Source organism: Octopus bimaculoides, chromosome 6 (genome assembly GCF_001194135.2).
Source record: "Octopus bimaculoides isolate UCB-OBI-ISO-001 chromosome 6, ASM119413v2, whole genome shotgun sequence".
NCBI classification, from domain to species: Eukaryota; Metazoa; Mollusca; class Cephalopoda; order Octopoda; family Octopodidae; genus Octopus; species Octopus bimaculoides.
In genome coordinates, this window is record NC_068986.1 from 46,839,015 (window position 1) to 46,862,860 (window position 23,846).

Consider the following 23,846-nt stretch of genomic DNA (forward strand, 5'->3'; position numbering starts at 1 on the left):
TGTATATGAAAGTATGTATGCATGTATGTATATGCATTTATATGTATGTGTTGTCCAACCCACTATCCGGTAGCGTCCAATTCTCTAACGGTTTTTTTCAAATGAATCATGTCATAACCTTATCCATCTATTGTTTTCATACTCGGTCATAATGTCTTACGTTTAAGATGATTCCCATGCATTCCCTGAAGAGAAGGTTACAATTTTAACATCACAGATTCCTATGGATCACATAGGTTGTAATCCTTTGAAACATATGTAGGAATAAAGTATGCAGTTATAACATGCGTTTTCTCCATTCCTTAAATTTATGTATATATATATATATATATATATATATGACAGGCTTCTGTTAGTTTACGTCTGCTAAATTTTCTCACAAGGCTTTGGTTGATCCAAGGCTATAGTAGAAAACACTTGATCAAGTTGCCGTGCAGTTGCTTCCAGTGACTTATTGACTCCTTTAGAAATATAACTTCATAAACACATTACTATTTTATTTTTGATAAGAGCATTTCGAGTTATTCTCTGTTTGCTTAGGTATTTGTTGGTGGTCAATGTCTGCCCAGACACTGTGCTTTGCAATTTCTGTGCTTTGCTATTTGCTATTTCTGTACTAAGTTTTTCTCTTATAGGATTGCAAGCCAACGAGGGAGCTTCTAGAAAGTTGCTCGAAAGATTCCATCAAACTACAACTTAATAACTTAAAAACCGGACACTTTAAACGGCGACTTAGTCGTACAAAAATACAGGTTAAACAACAGTAATGATTTACATAATAAAAGCTATTAATCATATTTAAGTAAGTTGATAAAGTTTCTAATATATTTTTGGAGGAGATATCGGCTACTATTTTACTTTGCTAAAGATATTCAGTTTATTTTATTACTGCTGAAGGAATTTTGCAAATAAGCTAAATGTTTGGTTTCTGATTTCTCCCGTTGGTATTATATCGTAAGTTTGTTTTTTTTTTGTCAATTTCTTTAATATCCTCTTCGGTAGGAAAGACACGGTTCTTCACTATAATCAAATCTGAGATGCAATGTGTCCATATGAAAACTCCATTAATGTTTCATTAATCTTCACTTTATTAATCTTAGGTCATGTGTTTTCTTCAAAATAAAAAGCAAACAAAGAGAAACTATATTAAAAATCTAAAGTTCACTTTTAATATATTTCTGTAAAAGAAAATCAAATGAACACTGGCTCATCCTTATTGTAAAAGTTTGACTAAGAAGAAACAATATATGTGGTTAGACTGACGTCACAATAGCGTTCAAGGGCAAGTCTATAGACTTCGGAATAACTTCCAGAGTTACGCCTAAGAAGTAGGTAGAAAAATTAAACATGTCGTGTGTAATATCTCATGCACTTATGGTACGAAAGAACCTGAAAATCACAATAACAAATTATAAAACAAGAAAATTAGGAGTGCTCAACACAAGTGGTATGAACAAGAAAATTCATGAGTCAATGTGGTGTAAAATATTCTTTATAAATGAAATCTCACAACAGAGATCTCTTTAGCTGCTGAGAACCTAAGCAGTATGCTCTAACATCGCTTATAATTTTCATTATTGAAAATTTTAATCCAATATTATTTCCGTTTCTAAAAATATTTTTAATTTAACCAAGGAAGATTAAGGTTAATACAGTGGAGACTGTCGGACTCTGGACTAGGTACTTCACATCTCGCTTGATTTCGCACTTTGCTGGGCTCGAATTCTGCATGTGTTGACTTTATAACATTCAAATAAATAATTAAGTTGATAGTTAAATATTTCATTCACTGATATTGTATGAACATTATTGTTTGTAGTATTACTAGGGCGCTAAGAAGAAGAATCGTTAAAGCATTGGACAAAAATACTTTATAGTATTTTGTTCCAGCTTCTAACTTTTGAAATGAAATCACACTGACGTGAAGTTTGTCTTTAATCTTCAGTCTTGTACCTATGTTACAAATCATTATTTTTTCTCGGACTCAGTCCCACTGAGTGGCACCTTGGACAAGTGTCTTCTACTATAGCCTCAGGCCTACCAAAGCCTTGTGAGTGGATTTGGTAGATGGAAACTGAAAGAAACCTGTCGTATGTGTGTGTTTTGTGTCTGTGCTTACACCCCGACCAACACCACATCGCTTGACAACCGATATTATTGTACTTACATCCTCGTAATCTAGCGGTTCGCCAAAAGAAGGCGATAGAATAAGTACTAGGCTTACAAGGAATAACTCTTGGGGGCGATTTCTTCGACTAAAATCCTTTAAAAACCTCCAGCATAGTCGCAGTCAAACGACTGAAACAACAAGTAAAAGAATACTATTACATATCTAGTCGGAGTTTCAACCTGATGTCTCTATCATGATCAACCTTTTCTTGTCATTTAAAATTGCCAGTTCAGTACTTATAGTTACTAAATTATGGGCTCTATGGTAAAATTTAATTGTTTCAGTTAAGTTCTGCAAGTTGTTGTTCCTTTTAGTATAAATAATAGTTTGTGATGACATACAGCTGTCGCTTTGTTGCTTAACTTCAGTCAGCCGTCTTCGAGGACACCTATATTCACAGATTTTCACCCATAACCACACGAGTTCATTTGTTTGTGGCAAAGTTTATAACAGTGTCCTTCCTGTTTTTAAAGTGGCTGGACATGATATGATGATCAGTTGGTTGGTATTTCTACTATATTGGTCGACCACAGAGAAGTTCGTATATTAGCTTGTTGTATGCAATAATCTTCAGCAAAAGTGATATGAAGGATATATCTAACACTGAATTTATATAGTTTCTTTACAACTTCACTTGGAACAACCATATTCTTTTGTCTTTTAAATGAGTGATCACGCCTAAGGTTGTTGTTGTACAGATGTCCAGTACATAATAGAGAAAAGTAAACTCTTTACTGTCTTGCACTGTATGTGACAGAACTTCCTTTGAACTTTATTTTTATGTAAGGTTCAATGCAAATAAACAGAACTCCGTTGCACCTTTTGTAAGGCGCCGACGTCTAGAATCAATAACTTTGAAGTTCATTTTCGGTTTGTTTTTGTTTAGCCACGGATTAACTTTGAGGAAGAAAGAAACCCATACCTAAAAGCCTTTCAATTGTCACCATCTAATATTATTTCCAAATCATATCTTGAATACATTACCTAATCTACTTTGGTTTCTATGAGACGGTAGGCTGTGATTTAAGGAATATATAGTTATTGTTTCTAGTAGACTGTACGGCTATGTAGAGTTTCATTTGTTGAATAGTCAATTTGTATGTCAGCGATTTCTGCTTGACTCCTAATGGAACTGCTTACAATGGTCAATCACAATCAGCTAAAACTTTTCAAGAAGGAATAATTGAAAAGGCCTGTGATCAGAAGTTTTAGAAGTTTCATTTTGCTATCACTCTTCCAAAGGTACATGTGTACTTGTGAAGTTTGATTTCGCTTTGAATTTTTTTCACCCATAGCTATTCCTCATTTGATATATTTTCTTGGCTTCTTTAGGAGATATCATTAGGTATAAAGAACAGAATGAAGTTGTTTTTATGAAATCTTTCCTCAGAATATCATTAAATTTTAAAATTCAGATTACATTTAATCGTGCTTTGATTATTTCATTTGAATTAAGTATTAAGAATCATAATGGTTATAATTATTCGAGCGGCAGTAATACAGATTAATTAATCTTAGGTATGACTTTAAACAGTAGATTCAGGATCTAGGGTTGGAATGAAGTTACCTTTTAACGGACAATATTCGTATATAAGTGCTGACAAGCAACAGTTGCACCTGCAAGAATTTCAGAGTACATTGCATTACTATATCACCTTAACTCAATATAGGGTCCTGAAGTTTGCAGCACTAATCCAGCTATATGCCATGCAGATGAGCATGTAATACACCAATGGATAGAAAGTAACATTTGCCTCGGGAACTCCAGTAATCATCCTTGTTCAAACAGTTCAAACGCTATGGTGCAACACCCAAACAGAAAAGGAGCTGCTATCTTGCAGATTGGATTATGGTGATCAAAGACTAAGGGTTCAGCTCCGACATAAAAGGATTGCTGAAGGTATTGCGCCCTCTGTAGACTATCATAAAATTGTCATGATGTGTGTTTATAATTTTGTTGTTGTTGGCACTCCGTCGCTTACGACGTCGAGGGTTCCAGTTGATCCGATCAACAGAACAGCCTGCTCGTGAAATTAACGTGCAAGTGGCTGAGCACTCCACAGACACGTGTACCCTTAACGTAGTTCTCGGGGATATTCAGCGTGACACAGTGTGACATGGCTGACCCTTTGAATTACAGGCACAACAGAGACAGGAAGTAAGAGTGAGAGAAAGTTGTGGTGGAAGAGTACAGCAGGGTTCGCCACCATCCCCTGCCGGAGCTTCGTGAAGCTTTAGATGTTTTCGCTCAATAAACACTCACAACGCCCGGTCTGGGAATCAAAACCGTGATCCTATGACCGCGAGTCCGCTGCCCTAACCACTGGGCCATTGCGCCTCCACGTTTGTAATTAGAGCTAGCGTAAAACAACATTTAACTTATCTCAATTGATGTCACTTAATAAAGATAATGCGTTATTATGTTTCTTTGTTTTTCAAACATACTCTATGCGTTTTATAGAATGATTCTATAATGCAGAAATTATAGGACATATGATTCTGCTATACGGTTTTATTCCAGAACATCCAATTTAGATGTCTGCTGATATAATCGTGCCTTCCGGTTTAACTTTCAGTCGGAAATATTTTGCTCAACAGGATATGTTCAGAAATTGACTGCAAGAGATAGCATTTGAAGAAAACCAAATTTGAATCTTATCAAGTCAAAAGTCGAAAGTGAATTTGAAAGAAATAAGCATGTTTGACACATATTACCAAGGCAACAATTTTACAGATCGTTCCTTCAACACGATAACTAACATTTGTTACAGCTGGAAGATGTTTGAAAAAACTTCAGTTCATAATGACTTCACACTGCTTTCTTTTAAGATGACAATAGGAAAGATAGTTTGTGGAACTTCTGCAAAATGAAATTGTCAAAAATATAAAACGGATGGTAGGTTTTGCTGAGAGCAAAAATATTGAGTATGTAGAAACTGCACAGGAGATTTTGCATTGAAAATTTAAAAAAATAGCAGAAATACCACCCCGCGTTTTCTGTTTTCTACAATTCATTTTAGGAATACGCATGATATGTATGTATGTATGCGTGTATGCACATACACATATTTTATTAAATACATGACTGATTCAAGTTCTATTTTTTTTATTTTAGATTTTCCACATATTCTTATTATAATTTTAAAGCTAGTTTGGAACAATAGTTCTCGATTTAAATTCGACTTCTCTAAACTTTCACAATTTCAGTTTCAAGAATTGAAAATATAATGTATCTATGTTGTTTTTTATATAACAATTCTTTCAAAACTGGAGAGTGGAATAGAGGAAGTTGACCTCAGATCGCAAACCGGGTACGAATGCTCGAAACAGAGTGGACTCTGCTAAAAGTACTCAAAATGACAGGAGGTGGTGTTAATAACGGTCACTGATTAAGTAAATCACCCCAAAAGCCATGGCGGGATTTTAAATACAAATTGCAAAGTGGTAGAACAAATACCAAGCGATAACCGTCCGATGGTATTGCAGTTCCGTCATACTTATTTATCGACTCTGTAAGGACAAAAACAAGCTTGGCAACTATAAGAATTGAAATCAGAGTCCCGAGTGGAAGTACAAATATCTTGATGCATTCTATTCGATGCTCTAAGGACTCAAATTTACTGCTTGTTGTTTTTACAAACTATGCATTTGTTATACTTTAATTCATTACTTACACTAAATTAAAGTGTCCTATAGTTTACTTTCACAATTATAAAAGCACACATTATCACGTTACTGGAAGTTCATTTTTTACACAACGAATTGAAGAACATAAATATTAATAGTATTTTATTTATTTATTTATTTATTTATTTTTCAAAAACGTAGTTGTTACTCGACGTTTAAGAAATAGAAACTAAATTAGGTTTAGAAAAGAACTTATTTTAACATATAAGATAATTGAATTTTCACATGAATTACTATTTTACAATACTTCTTTGTTATCCTCTCTTATAGTCTGAGTAAATTGTTAGCTTAATAAAATTAAATTTCTTTCTCAAAATACTTTTTGTCATTTTATATACTGGTGCTGTAGTCATAAATCATTAGTTTACAGTTGATCTTTGAAATGGAATAGCACTAGAGTCTTATTGATATTATGACGTGGAGTTCAAATCCTTTTGGGGTCAATGAAATAACTACTATTTAGGTACTGGAAACAATTTCAATCGGTTGTATGCTTTCCAAAACATGTGAGGCCTTGAGCCTATGAAATCAATATTATGGTGACATAATGTTTCTTTGACGTGAGGCACAATGCTTTAGACACTCTAAATGTATGAAACGGAGTTAATTCTTACAAGATCGGGCAACATAGTTTTAAAAAGTGGCAGAATGGTAGAAACAGTAAAGCATTGGGCATGTCGTCATGTTCAGTTGCCTCCTTTTGCATTTTCTAACTATAAATCGCCATCAAAAGCTATAAGTACCATTTATGTACCAAATCGATTATGATTATGATCCTCCACTACAATCTGTAGTCACGTAACAATGTGATAAAAAATATTATGTTAACAATATATATTAAAATAATCTATAAAACAGGCTGGTTTAAATTTTGTGCAAATCTGTTTTCAGATAAATTTTATTTTTATTTTAAAGTGATTCTGTATATATAAAAAAAAAAACGATATAATTTGCAGAGGGTTCTTTCTAAATTTTATTTTATTTTTTCTAGTGCAAAAATAAGCAAAATCTTTTAACTGTTCCTGTTCAGAGATATCTGTTGGCAGCTGATTAGCAATATTGTCTCTAAAAACAGACAGATGAAATTACTGGCGTCTGTGTCTTTCTCAAGAACATTAGAAGAGCAAGTGAAATCACAACCGCTCGCAATTGTATATGAGTAGAAGTCTCGTTTCACCAGAAGTTTATCTCTTATACTATAAAGTTATATTAATATAGCATTTTTTAGTTACCTTAAAATTTATTGACAGCTATTTTGCCAACCTACAACAAATATTTCAATCCCCATCAAATCGAGTTACCTTGTACCTGCTCTTTCTCTCGCTATAACGTCCTTTCGTTTACGGAGCATCACCGCCCTACACGGTCAGAGCTAATTTTTCCATATCGGGGACTGTTTACCCTGCACCACCAAAAGGGTCATCTAGTGCATTTTACATGTTGTGGAACGAAGCTGAATACATTAGGGAATAATTTGTTGACGTTCAACGTAACAAGAATCATTTACCTCTCTAGCCCACAACTTCAAGTCTCAGAATACTCTTACCTGTAGCTCACAGTTTTTAAGCATGTACAGTACCACGAGACCACCATTTTCCGGTATTGTTGGGTACAATAGTTATTCTACGATTTAAAGAGAATTGCCCCATCTATGAATAACTGTCTAGTTTTCCGTTAACCTCGCCTCTCTCTCACACACACACACTCGTGCGCGCTGATAAATGCCCATACATGTTTATCACACTACTCCTTTGATATTTTCCACTACCCGTTTTCTAATCCTCCATTTTCACTCATTTTACCACCCATCTATCACAGACCAACCCACACACGCTATGATGCCTTGTTTGTACAACCCTTGCAATACAAGCTTTATTCACACCCACACCACCAATATAGACACATTCGCACATAACTTCTCCCACACAGTTAACTCCCAATTCTAACTCACACATGTACACCTACGTAAACTCAATCACACATCATCTCTGTGCTCCAGTGCTGAATTATTTTCCTTAGCGCACGTTTGCTTTTCTCTGCTACAAACCATTAACTCCACTCCTTTCCTGTCTATCACTCCAGGCTGATTCATCTGTGCATTTCGCTTTACACTTTTTCGTTGTTTTCTTTTTAACTCTTGTCTTCTATACTAATACAGAACAAGTGTCTAAAAATCGATATCTCATCTATTTCATTTCATTCTCACAAAAGAAGGATAGATTAAATAAAATACTTAATCATTTGTTGATTTGATGAAGTTATCTCTACTTCTATACGGGGAAGACTAATCACTTGGTAGCAAATATTACAAACTTCAAATGAGAAAGAGAAATACTTTCAAGGACCAAGAATCCTCCGAAAGTGAGATGCCATTAAGAGAACGAAAGACCAAATGTAATGCGGATGATGTCTAATAAGGAGTAAACACGGTCAAAGAGCTATTCTCTTGTCTTCCAACAATTAAAATGTCTTTTCCTTAATGAAATGTCTATTTTGTAAAATTCTCGGTTCTTCAGATTATCTCTCCTTCTCATTTGGAGTTTGTGCCAGTTGTCACTAAGTCATTATTCTACCTTCTGTGGAAATGACTGTGATTTCAATGAACCAAGGATATATTTCAGATATTCTTATTCGTCTTTGTTATCCAAATACATGCCACTGCATTTCAAGAAGGACATTATTTAAATTGTTTCTCTCAGCCCATTTTCGTTTCGCTTATATATATATATATATATATATATATATATATATATGCGTGTGTGTATGTGTGTATGTATACAAGTGTGTGTGTATGTATGTATATGTATGTATGCATTGATAAATATGTACATATAGATATATACGTATATATACATACACATATGCCCTTACATACAGACATACATACATATAACAGTATAACGAAGAAGAAAACAACTGCAGTCGAAATCGCCAATATTCAGACCGAAGAGTCAAAAGAGTATTGGTCGAACTTGAAAAGTAAAGTGGCCGCCAAGCTAAAGCACAACTGGCCAAATATTGCTGTTTGGGATCACAAGGGAAATGTATGATCTGTTGTGGAACTCATCTGTCCCCTGGACACCAATGTGATTAGAAAAATACGAGGGAAAGAGGGCATCTATGGACCAATTGTTCCCAAGATACACTTTCAGCTTCATACCTGTTTTTGTTGGAGCAAAAGGATATATATCAATCCTTCTGGGGCGAAGTATAGCTGAACTTCGGATCTTGGCGAGAGAATGTAAATCCTTAATTCATACTCTTCAAATGATCACGATATCAGGGACAATAAAAATCTACAAAACTTTAAGTTTGAAAGAATACTGGTTAAAACAAGATACTTTCCTTTACAACCTCGCTACCAATTAGGTAGCCGTCCAAGAGAACTTATAAAGTGTGTGTGCCACTGTGTGTGTAAGCACATACATACATACGTATGTATGCATGTGTTGTGCTTAAGAATGAATTATGCATTAATTCTTTTTACTCACTCTCCTCAGGCGTGACCTCAAGTGTTATTTGTGCGGGAAAATGTTTTACTTGTTGCAAATACACCATTAAACAAATTCTAAAAGATTTTAGAGATACGATAGCGACAAAACCAAGTTATTATTTGAAAACTAGTCTGATATTAGATTACAACTCAATTACAAGACACTGTAGAAGATTGACGACATCTGCAACATGGGATTTTTCATTAGAAATCAGATGCTAGAAAATATATACCTGTATAGTATTCTGGGGACTGCAGTGTGTGTATATTTTGATCTGTTCCATACTGATCAAAGTTAATACACTCACAGTATAATCGATTTGATCTAGGTTTTTCTTTTCCTTATGGAAATAGCCGTTGAATCCTTTCTAAGATGTACCAGAGTTTAAACATTCTTCAGATTAAATATCTAAAACCATCAGGCAGTGTTATAGAAGACATGAAGCTAATCATTGGAACGCCTCGAGTTCAACTTCGTGAATCATAGCTTTGGTATAACCCTCTCGGTAGAATGCCCCCCCCCAAAAAAAAAAATAACTGGATCGTCTGACAATATGCTACATCTGTCTTAACCTGTATCTCCTATATCTCCTGTATAAATCATACCGGTGGGTTAGATTAGCACGCTTGAAGAAAATATGCATGTATGGATACGTGGATTTTCTTTTAGTGTTGTAAGAGAGGCTCTGTGTGTGAAAGCGAGAGAGAGAGGCTATGTTTGTGTATGTTGGTGTATGGGCGCTTTTTGTATATGAATACTAGTGTGAGCGCGCGTGCATCAATATATAACTGCCAATGTGAAACAAATACTAGTAAATACAGTTTCCGATTAACTTTCCGTTTATTTTATTTATTTATTTCCAATGACATGTTTATGAAATAACACTTGGACTGAATCTTGGAACCAATTTGGACTGACGCCAATCCCCGGAGTGTAGCAATGAGTTATTAATGTTATTCCGATATTAAATCTATTATGTCACGTCTTAACAGACAATTGGGGGTCTTGATTATTCGTAGTGTGGTGAATGAAGACACGAGAGCACTAGATTATTAGCTGTTTTTATTGGTTTTACTGCACTGCAGCCAAATATGGTTTAAAAAGTAAATCAGTAAAAATACAATTTATTCTTTGTAAAACTTTTAGTAGATATTCTGAATTGCATCATGAAATATATATTGCAAAACTAGGTTTACTGATACACTGTTCCTTTGCTCTGGGCCCACTAAATGTCCTATCAAAATGTTTTAGCTAGAAAACTGGAATGAGGAATTGAATTTTTTATATTCTTATGATGGAAAACCCAGTTGTTCGTAGCAGTATTGGAGTTAGTTTGATACTGTCATTTTGTTTGACATGTATATAACTTAAACATTTAATACCAATAGTCAGCCAATTGTCAGAATCAATTAATTCTCTAAGGCAATGTTCAGAATTTTAAAAGGTTACATAATCTAATTTTTTCGCATGTGTTACTCATTAATTCCTTTCAATTAAAAAATGGAATCTGTCAACATCATAATCCCAATTTAAATCTCAGAATACCAAACCAACAGGGCTGTCTTTAAAACAGTCAACGTTATTATGCTTGTATCTGCCATCTTGGGTTTTGGAAAATATAAATAATTAATTTACAAATGATTACTCCACGACTAGTTCGGAATAAATCTAGTAAAGATAAACTTCTCGTACTACCCCCAAATCAATACCTTTTTCGCACTTTGATAATCTAATAGCAATACATTTTTTTACAGGGAAAACTCCGATCAATTACAAAGTTTTCTTCACCAGCGCTGTACAACTAACCACATCCAATTGACATTTGACAAGTGATATTTAACTGCAGACATGGGCTTCAGTTTTAAACAACAGGCCCGAATACTGTTATAAGAAACGTTATGATATCATATTGAACATTACATATTATAATTTTGGATATAGACTTGAGCACGCTTCTCCTAATCATAATCCTTATACCATGTTGTTTATGTAATGATATTATGTCAATGTTATGTTGAATGCGTGGTCATAGTCTTATATGAATTACCATACTAAAAGTTGAATCCAAATGACTGTCAAAGCTTGTATATATTCAAAACGATTTTCGTTGATAAAATTTTATAAATGATAGTTCTAAGGCAATGTTTAAAACAAGTTATCTAATATCGGGCAAATACCTAATTATTGCATTCTTTCCTACACAGAATTATTCATTGAATTCTGTTTTGCCATCCAAGTCTTAAAACTGGCAAAATCAATACCATACCTAAGCAAACTCGTGTATATTGATTACAATTACAATATATTATACGAACAGACATGTATTTCTATCCATAGTCAAAATGAGGTTTCATGTAATAACAAAATAATCAAATGATCGTTTTGTTACCAGTAACAAATTAATTCACAATATTAATCATTATTTATTATTATTATTATTATTATTATTATTATTATTATTATTATTATTATTATTATTATTATTATTATTATTATTATTATTGCTGTTGTTGTTCTTTTTCTTTTAAGTAAGCTTTTCAGCTATTGTTTGAACTCCTGGAGTTTTGCATGCTTGCTACCTGCAGCCTACGGTACTACGCTATCTGTTCTTTTCAATTATTTAATACTTTCCTGATGATTCTGGTCATGCCAAGGAGGCAAACTTTTTGTAACAGTCTATTATGCACTTTATTCCCATTTCCTTTATATTCTCCTTGATGCCTTCTGATACTGTCCCCAAGGAGCAAACAATAATTGGCACTATCTTCTCCATCTTCATTTTTCACAATCGAGCGATCTCGTATTTAAAGGGATTGTCTGTGTTTTTTCGCTTTGCTTCTTCACTATTGTGTGGGTCTAATAGGCATGCAGCATCAGTTACAGACCATATATGGTGCAATTTGTCCACCAATACTAGGTCCGGCTTGTAATCTTCAAGAACCTGTTTTGCTTGGATTGGAAAATTCCACAGGATTTCGCTGGTTTCAGTCTCTGTGGTTTGCTCTCATACCATTTTTGCTCTCATACCATTTTTGTCTTTCTCTAACCCGCACTTTTCACAGTTTCCAGTGCAACACTTTCGTAACCTCATCGTGTCGTCACTACTTATATTGGTTTTGGCCAAACCCAGAGCATTTGTTCACAAAACGGGCAATGGTTTCGTCAATTCTATTCCTGAGGTCGACCCACCAAATTGTAGCCAAAGCTCGGTTTTGCGCTGCTAGTATAGTGTCTCAGTCTCTTTTTTTCAGTGTTCCTTTCTTTAACCAATCCCACCTGCGTTCTTCAGTAACTTTAGTTGTGGCTACATAGAATTGATTGTGTAGTTCCTTGTTGAGTAGTGCTTGTTCATGTCCTTCTTCAACTTTTTGTTTTGTTCTTTACTATTTTTCTGCTTTCAATATGTCCTCGGTTCTAACAAGGTTTCCTCACTTTGAGTTAGATACCTCTGCAAGTTTCCAAGTTCAAGAGGTGCACCGTGTTCTATATTTATGAGTCCCTTTTCTTCATTTGCTCTCTTCATATATAGGTAATCAGTGTCTGCATGTGGATGATGGTCTTCATGTATCGTTAGGAGCTTTCTTGTCTTCCTGTCCAATACCTTTTAGCTCGTCCTCTGTCCACTTCAGAATTCCAGCTCCGTATTACACCACTGCGACAACGTGCGGGTTTATTGCCGAAATTATATTTCTGGCATTTAGCTTTGTATCCACAATCATTCTCAACTACCGCAGATGCTCTTTCAGCGACATCACAGCTCGAAGATTTAATTCCAAACATGAAGTTGAATTCCCTGCGATTAATCGGACTATACCAAGGACACCAATCAGCAGCAGTAGCATCAAGTCTACGAACACGACCACATCCTACTCGACTAGCACTATACTAGGGGGAAAAAGACAAAAACAACTTAAACGGCAACAATATTTCCATTGTGAATAACAATAACAATAATAACAACAGCAAAACATTCTCAGCCACGGTTGTGAAAAGCACAGAGCTATTTCAAAATGGATATACTACAGAAAGATATTTGCTTAGCTCAAGCAGCCTGACATTGCTATCCCAACTGAGGTGTTGGCAGAAACATAGAAAAGACAGGTATTTATAAATGTGTTTCTATAAGCGTAAAGTGGCCGGAGACGGCTAGTCAGGCAGCTGAGGAAGTGCACTGAAAGACATAATTCAGCATATCTCGAGGGTGAAACACTTTGCAGACATTTCAGTGCTCTTCAGCTCCGAAGCTCTGGCCACCAAACAGTCCATGATTCCCTGTCGGAGTGCTCCCATCGTATTTAGGAAGGAGGATGGAAGAAGGACAGAGCATATAAAGATCTCAGGAATTCTGGCAAATTTATAGTGGATTTTAGCGTGTGTAGTTTTAGAAGGGAGTAACAGTCTCCTGGAGATAAAGTCGACCTGTCTCGAAAATTGGTCTGGGACCAATGTGGAGGTGTTACACTACATTAAATCTGGCACGATCCATATGGTCTTGGATCTTATGGATCTCAGACCTAATTCACCTTCCATAAAGAATGACATGTTACGATTAAGCGTAAAAAGCTATGGTGCTACCTGTATGAGGAGACAAGCCACTTGAGAGTTTTCTGCTCCTAACAGAAGACAGAAAACCATGGAGCCTTCTTACTGCCAACAACAGGTCCCCAAAAGCCTCAACAACCAAACTGCTAACGATTACCGACAAAAGTAGATCCAACCCCGGCAACAACTGCATCATCGTCAACATGAACAGCAAAAATCAGTAAATGCTGGAAGATCACCAACACCAACAACAACAGCAACAACAGCCACAGCAGCAACACCAGCAACAACAGCAACAACAGCAGCACCAATATCACCAACACCAGCAACAGATGCACTACCACCACTTCCTTCAATAGCAGAAGTGCCCGCCACCCAATAGTTTAGCTGAAATGTGGGTGAATGTGACGGAAATGATCCCCGTGAATGGGCCTACTCTGAACATACGCTTCTAATCCAGAAGAGTTGAGAGGAGGGTGGCAGCTGCTTAGATGCTCATGGTGGTGGAAGTAACCAGGATTGTGGGATTCCTTGTTGTCCCTGGGTTAACTGTTCTTGTTTTCATTTTACACACAGAGTTTGTGCTCTGCACACCACCGATTTTGACCAAAGGAAAAGCAAAAGCCAATACAGCTTGGTACCAGTGATGTCGCAACTCATTTCTACAGCTTAGTAAACTGGAGTAACGTGAACAAGGGTTCTTGCTCAAGAACACAACAAACAGCCAGGTCCCGGAATCGATCTTACAACCGCACGAGTGTAAGCCCGACACTCTAACCATTGAGCCATAATATTTCAAATATAATTTTAAAAAAAAAAAAAAAAGATAATTACTCACATATCATAAGCTATACCACTAAACATTGAAGACAGCTTTCAAATTCGTATTTAAAAAATGCTTTCTGCTCCGCTCAATTCATCTGTTATGTAAATAATTTGTAATTATTGCCTTTTAAAATATAAACTTTTTTATTATGCTCAAGACACAAATCCACTGAGAAAGGAAATGTGATTGTGTAACGTTAATACTTTTTTTCAAAATCACTGAGAAAAGAAAAAATTAAGCCCGCTCATACTTTCAACTTAATTCTTCTCGACAGCACTCGCTATTGTATTTTTGGAATATTGATTTGGTACTTAAGCAAATTATTTTATGGAAAAGCGAAAGGACATTACGAGACGTGAACTTGGCTAGCTGACACAACTTTTATGCTCTTCACATTTTACAATTACAGCAATATATTTTGACTCCACAGTTTATTGCTGTTATTTATTTCTTACTCGGAGAAAAACATGGTGTTAGAAATTTGAACTCAGTACAGTAAGACAGGCGATGTAAAGTATTTTTCCTGGCTTTCTATTGATTGCACCTGCTGTGCCGATCTATAAAATGTAATGTCTAAAACAATGTAGTCATTTAATTCCCAAAACAATGTTGTTGCTTGATTCCCAAAGCAAAGATAATATACGTCGATACAGTATCTCGGCAATAAATTAACTGTTTCAACATGATAAATTGGAAGTTAACCGAATTGAAAAGCTGAGATACGAAATCGAGTTACACATACTGTTCCAAATCTTCAAGGTTAATACAGAGACTAATAAATATATTCAGAAAAGTTATATATAAAATTACAGAGTTTAGCATACAAGGAAGGAAGACAAAAGAAATAAAGGTGGATTTTTATACCCAATACGGCGATGAGGCCAAAAAAAATGTTTTTAATACTTTCAGAGAGAAAGAAACATATAAAACTATAGAAGCTTCATTCACCAAGGGAGGAGAGAGATGCACCTATACACTAAAGGAAGATGTAAATCTCATAAAATACAATACAAAAGAAAATCTCTAAACACGCTTGCGTAAAGCGACATGAAATTTTCCTTTGTGGCAATTTTAGCTTCAGCGGGAAAAAAATCCATAGTATAGCCAATATTGGCTCAAGCACTGTTTGATTGTTGATGCTCATAATTAGAGTTTAGGCAGGAAAACCAGAAACTAATCTAACAAAAGTTAATGATAGAATATGAAACATTCTTCGTCACAAAAAACACCAACAAATAATCGGATGACCAAGTTTAAAAACATCCAAGCATAATTACAGGCGCCAGCCAAATAGTCGTAGTGGTTATATTCATTGGTTACTATGCCAATAATTTCAAATGAAGATAAATAAAATTTATACCAGAGCCAAAATATTGCCTCTGGTAATGGCAGAACAATAATAGTCTGATATTGGTTTGGAGTAATAGATATGATAAACAATTCTAAACAACCAACCACAACATTTTTTTTCTATCGTTTTTTACTCGGTCCTTCTGAGCCAATAGATATTGCAAACCCTTTCCATATAATTATTATTAGAAAACCATTCAGATACAATGAATCTCATGCTGCTCTGAGATACGCGGATTGAAGCAGCAAAACGTATCTACATTATTTGGCGTGAACGTAGGAAAATACGAACAAAATTACAAAACCGCATTAAGGTTCCTAAAACTACATATATCAAACAATATCACAACCGTACACAGCATACATATTACAAAGAATCCTTTCAAATCATTCACTCAATGAACACACGAAAGTCGAACAAGGAAAGCTATTCCAAGAACAATCAGAAGCTAAACTTGCGAATAGTAATAACTATTTGGAAGTAAATAAACCAAAAGACTTCATACATACCTGATACACATATTTGTGGTGGTGATGGTGGAAACTATGATAATATGTAAAAGGAATATTTAAAACAGCAATGACTTCTGATTTATGGATTAGTCGATAGCAGAGAGCCCAGTATTCGATCTCGGAGAGCTGATAGGAAAAGTTGACCACGGTAACATTTGAAATCAGAAAGTAAAGAGTCGGAACAAACAGCGCAAAACAGTTTTTTCCGACTCGTTAATGATTCAACCAGTGTACCACCTTCGAAAAAAAAAAGACTATATCGAAAGTAATAATTCTTTTTACTATAGATACAAGGCGGGAATTTTTTGTGGGTAGGAGACTAGTCAATTGCATCGACCCCAGTACTTCACTGGAGCTTATATTATCAGCCCAAAAGAATGAAAGACAAAGCTGACCTCAGCAATATTCGAACTCAAGATATAAAGTCGGAAGAAATGCTGTTAAATATTTTATCCAGCATGCTAATGATTTTGCCAGCTTTAAAATAAAAAAAAATGCTTTCAAATTTTGGTACAAGGCTAGTAAGTTTATAGAATGGAGCAAATCAATCGCATTGACCTCAGAGCTCGACTGGTACTGTGGTACTGTTTTATTGACCACGAAAGGATGAAAAGCGAAGTTGACTTCAGTGGCTTTTGAACTCAGAGCATAAAGCCAGAAGAAATCCCGCGATGCATTTTGTCCAATGCTGTAACGATTCTGACGACTCGCCGCCTTAAATATTTGTAATAATAATGATAACAGTAATAATGATTTATAACTGTAGTGCACGTGGTTACAAATATATTGTCAAAAGTTAAGGAGGTTTTAACTAACTCCAGTTCTTATCTGGTACTTAATCACAATCCCGGCCGGTTTAGATCTCAGAAATAAAAGAAACATATAACTAGATAACACATGACATTTTATTCTGGTACACTACATTTTCTTATCACTATGATAATCGTGTTCGGGACACACATTTTGATATGGCATCGCAGAGTCGAATACAAAACCAGGAATGATTGGAACTAATCAAAATGTGCTGCAAAAGCTAAACATTTTTTATTCATATAATCGAAAGATGTATCTGTTCTTAAAGGATAACAGAATAATGCCCATCAAAAGCTGCTCGATGGGAAAATATTTAAGCAGTAGAAACAAGGTTGTAAGAGAAAACTAAAAAAAGTCTTTTGGTGTTTGAGAGAAAAATAGTCACTAATCTATTTCTCAGTAGCTTGTTTTGTCAACGATAGATCATTGTGCATTATGCTATTTTTAATAAAATCGTTTCATTGATCAAAGATTGTTATTAATCTCTAGATAAAGTAAAGCTGTTTTATATCTAATATCTTTCTTCAATTAAAAACAGGATAATAGTAACTCTGTTTATTTGTTTCCTCATTGTTATTCAATATATATTTTATCCATGATATTGCTTCATATCATTAAGAATACGTTCAAAAGAATTGTAAGCCACCGAAGCATTTATGCTGTACTTATTGCCTTCATATAGCTACCGAAATGGGTTGATCATAAATTCGGTTTTATGCATAATCTCGGAATGAATAGGAATAAATTTCCACTTTTTGAAATGATTTAACTAAAACAATTCGAATTATTCAAGTGTAATCTCACAAATTCTTGTATTAACACAATAGTGTTTGCATATATGCATATATGTATGCATGTAAGCCCAAAAGAACTCTTTAGTCAGATGATGTCAGATTTGTGACCGTATTTTATCTAACTAAACGCAATGAGAAAGTAATTAACTAAGTTTCCACAAAAAGTTTTGATTGAATTTTGATTTTTGAACAGTAATTAATAATTTACGTACATAACTTCACTATATGTGTAAAACGACAGAGCTAGTAATATTTCCTTCGTTTGCATGATAATTTCACAGGCTAGTAATGTAAAAACAAATTCAGATTTGTTAAAGTAAGCGGAACCAGTGTTTAGTTGCCCCTTAATCCATATTCCAATGAACAATATGAATAACTTCATAATTACTTCACTATCTTATCAGGTTCAAGTGTTATCAATGAACCGCTGTTCTAATTTATGTATATTTTATTTTGAAGAAATTTGGCAAGTATAATAGAATAACAATACGCTTTTGGCAAGCTAGTTTCTGTTGCTGGTTAGAAAAAGAAATTACTTACATCACGAAAGCTACAATGAAATACATGAATATCATACCATTTCATTTTCTGTCTGTAGAAATATAAATTCAACTTCCTACTTGAAAAGAAACCAATTTTGGTATTGAGGTAGATTATTTTACAAGTTATATGATACAGAGTGAATTTGAAATACTTTTTACTTCTTAACACTTAGTAAAATGGTCTCTTTGATACCATAAAAAACCTCTGATACGAAGATCTTAAGATTGTTTCACTTTACCGATAAAAGGCGAATTTCATACGCAGTATCTATATCTATTCTATTGATCTGACAGTTATATGATAGATTATATATTAAAGAATACTTGAGAGCCGTCTATGTGAGATTTGTACTATTCTAATACACTAAACGACTTGACCTTACAAATATTAATGAAATATAACCATTGATGAAATGCTACTCAACAAGACTTCTAGTTATATCTGATATTATTAAACCTAATAGAGTATCATCGCTAAAACCTGTATTCTCTCTTTAAAGATAGTAAATAATCGTAAGTAAATAATTTCAGCAAAAGAATCTGTGAAGTATCGTAGAGAGCAGGTTAAATAACCATGAAATCTTAGTTAGATGTTCTCAATATTTCAAATTGAAGGTCTGTGAGCCAGTAGAAACATAGATCGCCGTTGACTAGTTTATGATTTTACCTGCGTCTACTATTCATTATGTTTCTAGAGTTGATACCATAATTACAAGTCATTCACTGACGTTGATTAATATGTTTTATATATTTCTTTCCTACTAAAACTTGTATCTAATAAATAAATCACTATTTTGATTCCCGTCATCGTGACGTCAACAAGCACAAATTTTAGATGTGTAAAATTATGTTATGATTCGTTTACTCTTATTATGCAACATTATACAATCGACTGTTATATCATATTGACAACTTTTGAAATAATTTCTAAAATTCTTTCTATAAACATTCAATACGAAGAATAGTTTCATTTATTTTCGCAGGCTATCTCGCCGCATTAATTCATTCCTGTTAATAAATTAAATGGCCAGCAATAGTAATAGATCGAATTCTTGGTCAGATTAAATAGAGAATTAACCTGCAGAAACCTCTATGATTTCAAATAACATGTGATTACATCTGCAGTAAAGCAAGAGATGAGAGGATAAAATTCATCAGAGATATTCCATCGAAATCTTTAATGATTTTGGAATGGCTTCCAGTCATGTTCCGGTTCTGCCGTCTGAATAGAGCTCAGCTTTACTACACCCGGAAGACTTTCAAGTAGTAGAGCAAGCATTTACTTTCTTTCTCTGATCAGTAATCTAATAATTACATTACCAGGCAATTTGTAATGTATCAATAAATGGCTGATTTCCCAATGAAAAAATAAATCGCGTGATGGAAATAACAATGCACGTTCATAATAGCAATCATCTTGATTGAAGAATGATATTCATAAAGGAAAAGCTTTGCCATTTGCCGACATTCTAACAATATTGATTTCTTGCTTAGGCAGAGGGTCGAATATTTTATAGAGAAGTGTAATGAAAATATGTGACATTCATGCCTTTAACAACAGAAGTAAATTAGTTTCAACTACAAAATGAAACTGAATCGCAGAATCGGATTTTCATCTGGATATTTGTTAAATTCAACTTTCTTACACAAATTATTTCTCCATTTTTAATCTGCAATGTATTTTGAATCTCCCATCACAGTTATTATGATAATGTTCCAGATTTTTTTTCTCCTTCCGTTGCTAAGATGACAAAGATTACGAACAGAATCAAAATTTACTATTTAGATATGAATGTCAAATGTAAAATAACACTATTTTCCTATGGTTCTGTTTAATATTAATTATTAAAAAAAAAGCTATTGTTGTAGGCGACACAGAAAATAGTAGGTTGGTAGCGATAATGAAGTGTATGACAGAAACGAGATGAGAATATTAGTTTTGGAAAATGACGGTCAGACTAATAAAAAAATAATTAATAACTCAGAGAAAGTTCTTGTTGAACAGGTATATAAACTATTAGTGTGCGTAAATAGTGATATGAAACTTGAATAATACACAAGCCGAGTAGTCTGCACTAAATATAGTAGGATTGTAATTTTGGGTTATCCCATAAATAATGTTTTTTTTATACTTCTTTCATTTTTCAAAATTAAGATGAACAAAGTTCTTTTTCAATCTAAAATATACCCTCCTCCATGTTTTACAGTGATCTTCCATCTATCTGGTAGACTTGCAAGGACCCTTTTCCAAAATTCACTTATCCGTGGCGAAAAATACTCCTCCTTTACTGTTGTGACCTCGTCTACAGAATTCATATTTTTTCCGTCGAAATGATTTTGAAGACTGCGGAATAAATGATAGTCAGACGGAGCAATGTCCGGCGAATATGGTGGGTGGGGCATCGTTTCCCATTCAAACTGCTCCAGCCTTTAGAATGTCATCCTCGCTGTATGTAGCCGAGCATTATCCTAATGGAAGAACATCTTTCGTCTTGAAACCAAAGATGGTCGTTTTCCTTCAAGCGCTGACTTAAGCCGCTCAGGCAGCTCACAGTAGATTTCCTTTGTTATCGTTTCGTTTTGGTTTAAAAATTCAAAGTAGACTAAACCTTTCATATCCCACCAAACAGACAACAAAACTTTATGTGAGTGAAGACCTTCTTTAGCCTGGGTTACCGGTGTTTCTCCTTTCCCTACCCACTGTCTTCGGCGCTTAACATTTTTATTGAGAACCTATTTCTCGTCACCAGTTACTATTCGGTCTAAAAAGGGTTCAATCATGAAACGTGACGGAAAAGAAGAGCACACCTTCACTCTCTGCGTGATTAGACTCGAAAAGTCTGTGAAGAACCCATTGACCCAATTTGCTGACTTTTCCGATGGCACGCAGGTGTCGATGAATGGTTGAATGACGAAATCCAAGCTTCTCTGCTAGTTCCTCAACAATTACGATGAGTTTTGTCCCACCAGGGTTTGCAGGACGTCTTCATCGAGCTCTACAAATCTTCCAGAGTACGGCTCGTCTTCTGGGCTGTAGTTTCCGGTTCAGAATTTCTGCAACTACTGTTGTCACCGGCTTACGCTTATTGTCCGATCCCCATATGCTGCATTAATATTCTTCGAACGTTCCATTGTGTCGTTAGCTTTATTGAACTCAAAAAGCAAAATATGCCGAATATGCTTCTTTGTCACTACCATTATAGCTTTGAAAAAATAATTGCTAAAATCAAACTGCACTCTTCAGAACTTGCACTTAGAATAAGTATAAGGTAAAACTATTACCTACTTTCATAGCAAGTTGGTGCAGGTAGTTTATTAAGCCCCTTCTCCTCCGACTTTTAGTTCATGCAACTGAAAAAACCGCATTATCTGTGGGATGACTCAATATATTTTAGTATGTAATCAGCATGACGTTAGAAGGAATCCAGATAATTTCTTTGAATATATAGATTACAACTCAAATATAATGCAAAATCAAACTTACAAAATAAACATTATTGAATCCTCAAGTCCTAAGACATGCCTTAATCGTCATGCCAACATACCGTCGATTTAAATAACCGCTGAATAAATATTATATATATATTGGCTGAATTCATTTTCTAAGTCAGTTTGATAAATTCTTCCACTTCTGTTTGATCAATATGTAGAGAGAGTAGTCGGATACTGTTTCTATAATGAGTAGTTGTTTAATTTCCTCCTTTCAGTGAAAACAGCAATTTTCTTTCATTAATGAATGTAGATAGTTGTATGGCATTAATGAATATTGATCTATTTCTTTTAAGCAAGCAACGCCGGGCAGTAAGCTATGAATGACATTTTCCTTGTCTAAACTACTATTTACCATTTTCAAGATATAGGTTATCGTTAGAAACGATGACAACAAGAATATCTTATTTAGCTCCAATTATATAACTGTGTGTTGGCGACACAAATATTAGCTGAGATCTTGGCGGAGATTCAGCCAAGTATTTCATTTAAAATCCTAAGAATGAACGAAATTAGAGTATGAAGTTATAAAAAGATACGTTTTTTTTATATAAATCACTTCAGTCTTACGTTATTTGTAAAACACACTACTACATTTGCAATAGTTTTCTGTCAAATAGATTAGTTAATATCACAGCAAATTTTAGATTAGGTAAAATCGCAGTAAATTTAACTAATTGACGCCAATATTCTCATAAATGACTTTAATGAACTTGATAAAATCTTTTAAATTACAGTGTATAAACATTACTTGAAACATAACTTTATTTAATGGTTTTGTTTATTTACAGGTTTTATCTAAATAGTGCGATCTAGTGTTGAAAGGATATACTGTTTACAATCTAACAGAAAAAGGAAAGCAATAAAGTTGTTATGTGCAGAAATATGGCCACTTGTGAAGGAAATATACGGCACTCATTGTTAGTTGTTCTAAACTGATGTTCTAAGGACTTGTGTTTTGTTGAATTTGGACGGTAGTGTGGAAACTAATATGATTTAATAAATCTTATGTTGAATGACAGAAAGGGTGTCCGCGGGAAAATAAATTTCCGTAATCTAACAAATTATATTTCATTCTTGTAAAGATTAAAATGGTGACGTGTGATAAATTAGGTTATGTGCTTTGCTGCTTTTAGTTATGTTACTTTATAATTTGGGTTCAGATCTCGCCGGAAATGGTGCAAAATTTCTTACATTTCAGCTTGTCTCGTATTAATTGTTGCGGTTGATATTTAATTACACGATCGATGTGACCTGTCATCGAGTGCACGCTGTTCAAGGTCATCTACCCTATAAATTTAAGACTACCTTATACAGTATGCTCATCCTATTATACCACGAGGGGTGATGGTTTGATGGTAATTTAACTGCTATTTCTAGCAGCCCATTTGACTACATGCGGGCACCCACCTTGATTCGTATTTTCCTGATATATGATATGAGTTTGTTTATTATGAGTTTTTTTTTTTAATCAAATGCATTATGGCAAGTTACATTTAGTTCTGGTCTCCAGATAACTGATATTCATTTAATCTAGCAAAATATATATAAACGTCTCCTGCAAACTTTAGACCGACTTGTTTATAAAATTTACCAGTAGTTTGCTTGAAAGAAGATATATATATA